Source organism: Mus caroli, chromosome 4 (genome assembly GCF_900094665.2).
Source record: "Mus caroli chromosome 4, CAROLI_EIJ_v1.1, whole genome shotgun sequence".
Lineage (NCBI taxonomy): Eukaryota > Metazoa > Chordata > Mammalia > Rodentia > Muridae > Mus > Mus caroli.
Window position 1 is genome coordinate 113,627,128 of NC_034573.1, and position 11,702 is coordinate 113,638,829.

At 41.2% G+C, this 11,702-nt stretch overlaps 1 long non-coding RNA gene across 1 annotated transcript in view; it reads right to left on the bottom strand.

Annotated features, from left to right (window-relative positions):
* Window positions 1-10,093, bottom strand: part of LOC110293181 — a 20,671-nt gene extending 10,578 nt beyond the window's left edge. Inside the window, exons 1-2 of the long non-coding RNA XR_002377787.2 lie at window positions 9,769-10,093; window positions 7,554-7,613 (exon numbers count right to left, since the gene is read on the bottom strand). This is a non-coding gene — a long non-coding RNA (uncharacterized LOC110293181). The remainder of the gene's footprint in view (window positions 1-7,553; window positions 7,614-9,768) is intronic.
* Between the last annotated feature and the right edge of the window lie 1,609 nt (window positions 10,094-11,702).

Here is an 11,702-nt window from a genome sequence, read left to right on the forward strand (position 1 = left end):
AGTCTGAATGAATGAATGTTCTATGTTTTATGTTGGATAATAAAGATGGCTAAAAAACTTTATCTGGTGGTTCATCAAAGCCGAGAGCAGCCACATACTTCAACCAGGAAACAGGCACACAGCAGGAGGGTCCCTGCTGGAGAAACTGTTCCTTATAGGAAAAAAGAGAGTCTGCAGCCTCTTAGTTTTGGGTAAAAAAGCTGATAAATGTTTTTTTCCTGGAGGGTTCTCTACATTTGTGATTATTGCGTTTAGCTAATGATAAAGTGCTTTTTATTCTATGATTGTAGCTAAAAAATTAATATTCTCTGATTGGTCTAATTGTAACTGCTTCATTTGTTTTTTTTTTTTATTATTGGTAATGTGCTCTGCGTGTTTTCACAATCAGCTCATAAGTTATTGGTTAAGATTAAATAATTGTTACATTGCTAACAGATTGTTAGCCTTAAAATTGATAACTCAGGTTTAGAGTCCTTCCAACACGTGGCATAAGGCAGGCCAAGAGGCTGGGTCTCAAGGATATTTCTAGTTGAGATAATAATGTGATTCTTATCCTAGGAAGTAGAATTAAAGATAAGATTTAAAGCAATGTCTTTTTAATGAAGCATTAAAGCTTGCATGTATTCATAGGTATTAATTGGCAGCCAAACTTCGTAATATGATAGTAATGCTTCTAATATTAGTTTTATAAGTGATAAATTGTTTTAAAATTGGGTTTTACTTTCCCAAAGTTAATGTTACAAAAGAAACTTAGTAATTCTTTACAGATCTAGCCAGATGCTGTTTAAATAAAGTTCAAATTCATAGTTTGTAAAGAGTCAATCAGACCATAAAATTTATCAAGGCATTGCAATCTGGCTTGCCTACCTTTTATATAGTTATTATAGATCCAAAAGTTTGTTTCCTCTTTTCTCTCTCCTTTGCATCTTAATGATTGTAAAGGTTTTGCTTCTAGTGAGTTTGTAATAACTGGAATATTTTGCCTCTAGTATGGCTAAATATTGATCTACATTATGTGAGACATTTTTATCATTTCTGCTTCTATACAAGAAGGCAAGAGTTTTAATCTTTCAGTGTATATTGTTTCCTAAGTGGAAAATATTTTATTAGCTAATGCTTCTCAAGGGAAGTTTACTTTAAATCCTTGCTCTCACCCAAAAGATTCAGAGGCAATATCTTTTTATTACTTAGGGTTTTAATTTACTACAGAAGGTTTTGCAGAAAATAGAGAAAGCTTTTATAATTGTTACTATTTATAATCAATGGTAATTAAATATTAGCTGTGCCCAAAACAATTCCTTGGCAAGAGAAAACATTATTGTAAAGTATTTTTTCTCATCCTCCCAGCTGATCGTTGGCCCACGCAGAGCCAGCTAGCTGCTGGCGACTGTGGGGTGGAGCTGCCACTTAACATCACGCACCCCGCCTCCGTTTCTGAGATGCGGGGCTCAGCAGTGGGTTAAAATCCACAGTCCTTTTTAGAGTGACTCCACATGCCAGGGTGGCAGGCGGTCAGGGTCGAGGAGGACTTAAAACATACGGGCCCCTCCCGGGTACCCTGTGGGTGAAAGGCCCAAGGCCTCAGAGCCACAACAAGGCTGAGGGTAAACTAGGCTGAGGTGGCTTTCACCTCAAAACATAGTTTCAACGTCCTATTAGAACCATTGTTGTACTAATAAAGAATTGAAAAGTATACTCGTGTATATTTAGAAAACCTATAACAAAAACTGTGTCTTAAAAACCTGACTAAGTGTATGTTCCTTGTTCAATACAGCTATTTATTTGGTTATTACAAAATATTAATAATTGACCTATTACATACCATCATTTTAAATAGATTAACAATCAATATCCCAAAGACGAGTTAAAATTGTTTTTATACATGCTTTTGTATCTTCTATAAATTCATGCATGCATACATCCCAATTATTGTGTTTGAAAACAACCCCTATATGAGAAGTAAGTACATGTGAATTAGATCAAATGCTTATTCTTTTGAGTTTCCCCGTTTCAGCACAGATAATCTAGTTGTGTGCTGTAGATGGTGTTTTAAAATACTGAACAATCAAACCTTAATCTGTATATTAATAGTCAATGTTATATCTCAGAGCTCACAATTACTTAAGATTGTTCGTCCCTCAAATGCTATTAATTCTCAAATTTGCAATTGCTTATGCGTATACAACTCATAGAAAAAATGCTGTCCTTTTAAGAAGGCAGTTTTTAGACATTTATTAAATTGTTCTAGATTGCCTAGACATCTTAAAACAATGCCATGGTAGATTTATATCTCAGGCAGTCTATAGGTCGTACATATAAGATAGATTGGATATATAACCTCATTCTTTGTGTATTCAAAACAGTTATGGTTTAAGATAATATTTTAGTATTCTTGAAAATTGTGCATGTATAATTCTTTCCTTTTAGTGTCCTCAGTTACTACTTGTTTCCACATAATAGTGTTAATTCCTTTTTTTTTTAGATTTATTTATTGATTATATGTAAGTACACTGTAGCTGTCTTCAGACACACCAGAAGAGGGAGTCAGATCTCGTTATGGATGGTTGTGAGCCACCATGTGGTTGCTGGGATTTGAACTCTGGACCTTTGGAAGAGCAGTCAGGTGCTCTTACCCACTGAGCCATCTTACCAGCCCCCAATAGTGTTAATTCTTGAGGACTTTTATTTAATAAATTGCTACAAATAAATGCTCTTATTTCTAGTTAATAAATAAATAAATTATGCACATGTGATTCTTAATAACTTTTCAAGCTTTCTAGTTACAACCGCTCCTTAAGAGAAACAATTGAAAGTGCAATTAGTCACTGCTCCTTTTTACATGAATACAGTCAAGTATTTGAAATGTTTTGTCAACAAGTTATTAATTCTAAGGATTAGATATTGTGAAACTTTAAAACTTTAACTTCTTAAAAGACAAAGAAGGGGGAAATTATACCCCTGTGCATACTATTTAGTGCATTCCCATGCACACTATTTAAATCATACTTTATTTTCTAATTTTGAAATTTAGATCTAAAGAATTTAATAAATGCTTTATAGTATCTTAAAAGGATCTACTTATTGGCTTATGATTTGATCCTAAACAGCTACCTTATTAGGGAAGGGAAAAACATAGGTTTTCTCCACAGAATGCTGCAGAAGCATGATGGTTAATTCATGCAACGAGCTGGCAGGTGAGTTGACTCAGTGCCCTGATTGAAGTGACTAGAAAACTAAATTGGGTACATGTTTTAGATCCATCCATGCTTGCCAGTTTTCCAGTTTAGACTAGCTTCAAGCCTTTTAACTTTATGGCAAAAGAACATCAGAGACTGTATATTCTGACTTAGTAAGATTAGTCATTTAATAGAGTCATAATGATTTTTCTCTTTTCTTCAATGTGACCAGTTATTCTAACTCAATCTAGACTGGTCTAATATTTAGTCCAATATTAGAGATTCCTATTGTAGATAACTAAATTTCTTAATTACCTAGCAAAGTTAATTCAGAGCACAGCCTCCTCTTCCTGAGAATCTCTGGCCTTTTTACTAATTCTAAAAACCAGCTCCCCCACAAGGAGGCCAGAGACTGAGCTTGAGCCTTGCTAATTTGCAACTGAATAAAGTACCTGGACTTCCCCAAAAGAAGATTTATATTGTTACCTTCTCATTGTCTGGATCTTGTTTTTCAAGCAGGTCAATCAACACCCTTCAGCCTGACTGCAGCGGGTGTGCATCCCTGCCCCCAAGAGTGTGCAGGTGGCAGCTACTAATTTTCATTCTAAAGGCATGGCTAGAAAGGTGGAAGTTTCGGATATTAGAAGAATGTTGTTTTTATTCTGATAAGACCGGCTTAGTCCCTTAGCTGGTCTCCAGTTTCCCTTGCTGTTATTGCAAGGTCCCCTTGGTTCCTCAGGCTGTAGAGATATTAGGGATGAGGAAGGTGATCTCCGGCTCCTAATATAGCCTAAGAGCCACAAATTGTGGTGTTATTAGTGACATAATTCTTGTAGAGGCCTTGCTGAATCTGAGGTTGACAATTATCCCTTGGGAGCTGCACAGTACTCAGAATTGTGCATGTTGGTTCGTGATAATATGAATATAGTATGGGCATCAGCGTGGGTGCAGGCAAATCACTGCAGGGGAAGGTCCAACTTGACCATTTTTGAGTTCCCTGAGAGACACACTCGGTTTGGATGGAGGTTGGTATCTAGTTCCAGTTACAACCCAAAATATCTTTCTAAGGCTCTGCCTCCCCTACCCAAAAGATACCAAGAGCCATGATTGTGGGTCGTGACAGTACCCACGGGAGGAATCGGGTCAATACGCCCCCAGCCATGGTTAAAACCCACTCATTCAAGGATGAGGAAATCATTTAATCACCTTAGTTAAGCATGGCCTTATTAAGCTTAATTCAAAGGGGGAAGAGAGGTTGGAGACCATACCGTGAAAAGGGCAAGCCCTTTACAGCCTCCCACCCTAACAAGCCAAATGGCCTTGTGCTACAGAGCTGGTCGTCACCCCCTCCTCATTGTTCCCTGCCTGTCATCCAAGGCTGTTGAGGAGGAGGATCCATGAACTCTCCTTCAGTGTTATCACACTATAGTGACTTTCAAAATCATACAGTTAGTCTTTGCCAGTGTTCCAACACCCTAGAAAGACAGTGTAGCTGACTACTTGGTATTCAGTAAAAATTTAACTAGGAAGTTACCTATTCAGTAACTAATTGGCATTATAAAAGACGGAGCCAACAGCTCAGGGCTAGTCTACAAGATGTTTACTAGGACAGAAAGGACAGACTTATCCTAATAGGGTTTTCTGTGAGAAAAGTTAGGAAATCCCACTGAGACAGGTTTCTTCATTAGGCCCTAAGAATTCAGGCAGAACTATAGAGCATAAATAAATTTTATGCCTCAGCCCAGCCTTTTCTTTTTTATATTAACAACAGGGAGGAGATGTAACCTCCCCCCTCCCCCAGCCTGAAACCTGGCTACAGGTTTCACTGTTAGCACAAAGAGAGCATCCGGGGTGGAGCCTGCCACCCTATTGCTCTGCCACTCCCACTGCTACTGCCTGCCGCCTAGCTGTTCCAGAGCCCAAAACGTGGTCACCTGAAACTGGACTCCAAGGATAATTTATTAGGAATGGGACCCTTCCCCTTCTTCATAACCGAGTGTCTGGGAATAGTAAAATTGAACCTTGAGCAGACTAGTTGTCTTGGTTCCATTCTCTCTCGCATCGCCTAGCTCCCTCTTCTCTTCCAGATTCCAGGATGCTTCCCAGGCTAGAACCCAGACATGTGAGCGGCTGGCCGGCCGCAACAGTACCTTGCATTGGCACCAAACTTGATAGTGCAAGAGTCAGTGAGGTGGTAGTGGTTTTGAAGGCATGAAGGGGTCATGGAGAGCAGCGGAGGCTTGACATTGTGGCAGTGCTGGAGTCCCTGAAGAGAGCCCAGTAGAGGCTATGGGTGAAAGTGCAGGCCAACTGAAGAAAGAGATGCCTGCATTTTGGAGATCCTAGTACCATGGGATAACTACCAAGAGCAGCAGAAACAGTGGAGTAAAGCAGTTGGAGCCTAGAGGAGAAGCTGTGTGTGTTACAAAGGACAGAGTTGGAGAAGTGACCTGTACCCTTTGAGGAACCCACAAGATGGTGAGTGAATCTCAGATCATTAAACATTGAGTTAATACTCTGTTGACGTTTTGGGGTTTTGTTTGTTTCGGTTTGTTCAGATTGTGACTGCCTTGGTTCTTCCCTCTTGATGATGTAAGAAAGTGTTTAATCGGGCTGGAGAGATGGCTCAGTGGTTAGAGCACTGTCTGCTCTTCCAGAGGTCCTGAGTTCAAATCCCAGGAACCACATGGTGGCTCACAATCATCTGTAATGAGATCTGATGCCCTCTTCTGGTGTGTCTGAAAGCAGCTACAGTGTACTTACATATAATAAATTAATTAATTAAAAAGTATCTAATTTACATTTGACTTGACAGAAGCCCACAGTTGAGAGACTGAATTTTAAAATGCTTCACATTTTAAAAGAGATTGGCTATTTTTAAGAGACAGAATTTTTAGGAATTCAAAACTGTTTAAACTTTTAAGGACTGTGGGTCTTTTAATATTTGGAATATTTTATATTGTGATGTTCCTATTAATGTGATATCTTGGGAATAAATAAGAAAGAAAAGGTTGTGTCTTACTAGTGATGTGTTTGTGTTTCATATTGATAAGGGGTTAGGTATACTGGCTAGTTTTCTGTTAACTTGACACAAGCTAGAGTCAGTGAAGAAAGTCTCACCAGGCATGGTGGCGTATGCCTTTAATCCCAGCACTCGGGAGGCAGAGGCAGGCAGATTTCTGAGTTCGAGGCCACCCTGGTCTACAGAGTGAGTTCCAGGACATCCAGGGCTACACAGAGAAACCCTGTCTTGAAAAAGCAAAAAAAAAAAAAAAAAAAAAAAAAAAAAAAAAAAAAAAAAAAAAGCAAGCAAGCAAACCTCAGTTGAGAAAATGCCTCTATAAGATCTAGCTGTAGAAAAGTCTCTTTTTTTAATTAGTGCTTATGGAGGAGGGCCTAGCCCATTGTGGGTGGGGCCACCTCAGGTAGGTGGTCACTGGAGTCACTGGAGAGAAGGGAGCCTCAATTGGGAAAATGCATCTAGGGCTGGAGAGATGGCTCAGCTGTTAAAGGCTATACTTATGACAAAAAATATAAGAGAAAATTCCTTGATAAGATCAGGGTATAGGCTAAATGCCTGTGGCATCTCTGGGTACCTGCATAACACACACACACACACACACACACACACACACACACAGTGGATGAAACAAAAAGCAGAGTCCAATAACTTCATAATACAAATACAAAAATACATACATGCATACATTCATACATACATAAATACATATATGCATACTTACATGCATACAGACTGACATATAAACATTCACTTATAGAATGGTTAGAACAAAGCTCCTGCAAGCAGGCTCCAGGCATTTTATATATACACATATATACATAGATTCACACAATTGGTAAATGAAGCAAGCCCCAACACACCACCCAGACAAGCTTTACACACATATATATACATATATATACACATACATACACATAGTTGATGGATGGAAGGAACAATGTTCCAGCCCTCCACACTTTATTCTTTCTTCCATAGCTTATATATCCCAGTAAAAATCATTCATGCACTATAAAATCACATTGTAATTACATTTTAGTTTTCTTCTAGAGAATGATTATGAAAACACAGTGCATTCCCCAATACCTTTACAAGAAATAACACTATGTAGTACAGGTAAAGAAAACAAATTATTTCCAAAAACCTACGTACGTTTGTAACTAAGCAACTTGCTGTAGATTAACAAAGTGTAAGCAGGCAAGGAAAGTAGTTTTCTCAGCTAGTTTCTCTTACTGGCAGCAATTTGCAGTTACAAAGAAATGAGTAGTTATTTTGTTATTTATCTTTAAAATTAATCTTCTAAGAATCTTAAAAGAATCACAAATCTAAACTTTTATATAAAAATCAGTCATATCTACCTTAAATCCTCAAAATGCCTATCTACTCATCAGCAGTTCTTCATAAATCGTAACAGGAAGCTGAGGGGAAAAAATGAGTATAAGAAATTAATTATCAGCAGTCCAGCCTCAGTGAGAGTCGCATCAGCCAGCACTGCCATTGTTCTTGTGCCCTGACCAGAAAATATCCCTTTACAAAGGGCTTTACTAATATGAGTATGCCTTTCTCAACTTCAACTTGTTTAAGATTTTCTAAATCAGAGCCAGTATTAAAAACATGTCAACCTTGCTTCATTAACAATTCTATTTTTCCAAAAGTTTTTAAGGGTGGTGGTCATTGCTAACAATCTTTATCTCTAAGTTCTTTCCGACGTTGAGCTATGTTATGTGTCTGCCTCACCGCTGAGGCATCTGAGCGTCTGAGTACTAGGGGCAAGCCACTAAGGGGAGGCAGATCACAGTCTGTAATAGGGGTCCCAGTCAGTCTTCCCCTGGGTGAGGAACAGCGGAGTCTGAGATGAATGCTGTGGTTCCTTGTCTCCTGTGTTCCTAGATGTCACTTGGGCACAAGTAGGTCAGCAGGTCCACTCTTTCCCTCAGGGCATTTAAGTGCCAGGCAGGGAGGGGAAGGCTGAGCCTGGGATGGAGGTGGTATCTAGTATGGTAGCACCTTGAGTAATAAGACAGAGGGCCTCTGGGAGATTTAGGTGCAGGGCTTTACAACAAGGCTCCTTCCCATCCCCAGGTGATCCTTGATGAAGAAGACTGTCCTTGCTTTTCCAAACTGTTTTATTTGATGGCAGATGTAAATGTATACCCCTTACTCAGGGTGAACCAGGGATTAAATATCTTCTAGAAGGAAAGGAAGCTCATTGGCTAAACACTTGGTGCCTATCTAGATACCTCATTAGCATGGAGAACTCCAGGTTTTTATGCTCTGTGACCAAGTATCATGGTCCTCTCAGTGGGGTGTCATGGTTACGTGGTCTAGATCGGGTAGGTTGACAGGGAGCTGGCTCCACATCTTCCGATCTCAATTCTGAGATTCCCCGCAGTTTGGGCTTACCCAGCCTTACCAGTTCTTCTGTCTGGTGGCACCGCCCACTTTCCCTACACTTTCCTAGGGTGGTGATGGAATGATTAATCTGCTCCAGCGGCAATGCTTGAAAGTGATATAGCATCATTATTATGAGTGCGAGAGACTGGAAGTCTACCCAAAGTTCTCATACAATTCTTAGGTGAAGAGGGATGGGAGGGCAGCAAGCAGAGCAGAACTCTATAACAGCACGAAGTCCTCAGGACACGTGGTCCTCGGGGATGTGCCACATCGAGGCTCACCCATGTGGCTGTGGTAACCAGTGACCACATTCCGTGAGTTCTAAATCCCTATGTCGTTCCTCCTGTGTGGCCCTAGGCAGTTATAGACAGTTGTGAGTCGCCTGACACGGAATCTGGGAACTGAATTCAAGTCCTCGGAAAGAGCAGCAAGTACTCTTACCTACTGAACCATCTCCAGCCCTCGTACTTTTAACAAAACACAAAGTCTTGTTTTTTTAAGTCATTTAAAAAACATTACTGGAGCAGAGCCGAATCCATAAGAGAGTTAATCTTGGTGCTGTTACATTAGACCTCAGTTTCTCCCACTCAGTGAATCTTATTTCCTTAATACCTGAGCTACGGGTTTTTATGTTTGGGGGTGAGAGTCTGAGAGTTAGTCTTGGTTGTTAACTTGATTATATCTGTGATTAACTAAGAGACCCTACCTTTGAGAGATTTTCTTAATCAGGTTAATGGAAGTGTACAAAATATGGCCAGTGCTTCCCAGGGCTACCAAGATATAAGGTGCGTAAAGTGGAAATCTACTGCATTCTGTCTGCCAACCTTTGTCTCCAGCAGGCAAGTTTAACTGTTGCTGTTCTGGCTCTGTGGATGCCATCATCTGCTGCCATTGGAAACCAGTCTTTTCTGTCTTCAACATGGACTAAAGTGACTCTCTAGAAATCAGCCACTCCTTCAGCACCAGGTTGAGACTGATGAGGAATTCAGGCTCAGGGAGGGAGTGGCTAATGGAGTCTTAGCCTCTCGAGTGGGAGGACAGTATGCCACCAGAATATGTCCTTTCTCCTGGTGTGTGTGTTTTAGTGAATGTATGAGAGTGTGTATGTGTGTGAGTGTTTGTGGGAGAGAAAGTGTGTATGTGTGTTTGCGTGTGATGTATGTATGTGAGGATACTCACATTCAGGTTGCTATGCCCAAAAGGGAGGTCAGATGACAACTTTTTGGAGTCATTTTTCTTCTGCTGAGTGCCAGGGATCCAGCTTCTGTCATCAAATTGTGTGGCAAATGCTTTTATATTCAGAGCCATTTTACTGGCTCTTAACTAGAGTTCTTAGACTCAAAGCCTGTGTGCTGAGAGCCCCAACAGCCCAGGCCAACCATTCTGTGACTCTCCATCAGCTCCCTCCTGTGCGCCTAGTGATCAGCCTTCCACAGCTCACTTCCCACAACGCCTGTACCCTCCATAGGCTGATGCTTTCCCTAGATAATGACTTCTTAACACCAACAGACACAGGGCCCAAGGCTTCCACTTATATGCAGGTCAGTCCAGGTCACAACCATCTTTCTCTTAGCCCCGCCCACTGCATCATAGACAGGCAGGGCAGCTGAGACTATGACTCTCCAGAGAGTTCATTTTCTCCAAACCCAGGACAACAGTGGAGCATTGACAGCAGAGGCCAGTGAACTTCAGGGTATTTTATCCTGTAGACAGATCATGCCAGAGAGAAGAAAACTAAATACTGAAGAGCTCTCCCATCACAGTGTGAGATCAATCAGGGAGGGACAAGGCCCTAGTCTCCAGGAGCATGAGAATGAAAAATGAACTGGCAAGATTTTAGCTCACACAGAAGACTATATGTTACTGTAAGCCTGGAGAGATTTGGCAGTCAAGTCTCAGGGCAGGTCACTAGGGCTCATTTTGCTCCACAAGCTGTGAAACTCCTCAGAACTGTGCCAGGCCATAGTGGAGTGTTGCCTGTTGTGGGTTCTGGCCAGGCAGAGCTGACTAATGTTTTACAGCAACTGGGAGAACCAGGACATCACCCCCTACGTTGGGACTCTTCTGGTGAGAGTTGGGCCTCTGACACTAAAGCCACTCCATCATTAGTCACCGTAGAGATACTGCAGCACAGCCACAACAAACATCTGAACTCAGGGATCCAAGGAAGTGCCTTTGTAAGTACACCAGATAGTGTATGGCCAAAGAAAAATCCCTGGCCACCAATAGAGACCCATGGAAAAGAAAGGGCAATAGCTTTTCCATACAGGGTGAAAATGCCAGAAAAAAACCTTCAAAGCCTTCCACTACAAAGCCACAAGGACTTGTCGAAGGACATAGTCACAGGGGATGGCAACATGTCACCAAGCAGGGGGTCTAGAGCAGCATCTCAATACCCTGAACTTGATTTTCTTGAAGAACATGTCCTGAGGGGAAGGAACATCAAGCCCAAGAAAAAGAAGTTGCTGCAGGCAACATTGCCAATTTGCAAATTAGAGAGGAGACATGAAGAAATACAGACATCAAAGCAGGAGAAGATGAAAAGCAAGAGAGTCAACTCAAGGGAGGCCTGGATTCAGTTATTTCCTAAAAAGCCATTCTTGGGGCAAAAGCCAAAGGACCTGGGTTCATTGCTTATGGAAGGAACAAGTCTGCAGCACAGGAAAAAGAGCCAGGCATTGGAGCTGTCATCCAAAGACCATCGTTTGAAGTCAAGCCCCAGACTACACAGACAGAACCTACAGCTAGCTCAGGATGACAGCGATAAGGAGACCACAGGAAGAGGATCCAAAATGGAGAGAAGAAAGCTGAGGGCAGAGTGGTGGGATCCCACAGTCTGGGGTAACCCAGTCAAACTTGTTGAGCGCGATCAATCTCCTCGAAAGACCTGCTCTGAAGTCCACAGTGACCAGAGGAAGTTGCGCTTTCCCATGGGCAGATCCAGTTATAAAGACATAATTCTCACAGGCAGATCAAGCTATTAAAACCCTGTTTTTCTGCTTCAAGAACATTAAAGGCCTCCATTATGGCCCTGAGGCTGTGGTTTCTGGCCAGGGCAATAGCCTGCTCAAATCCAAAGGCCTCCCAGACAACCCCTACAGGGCACCCTAGAT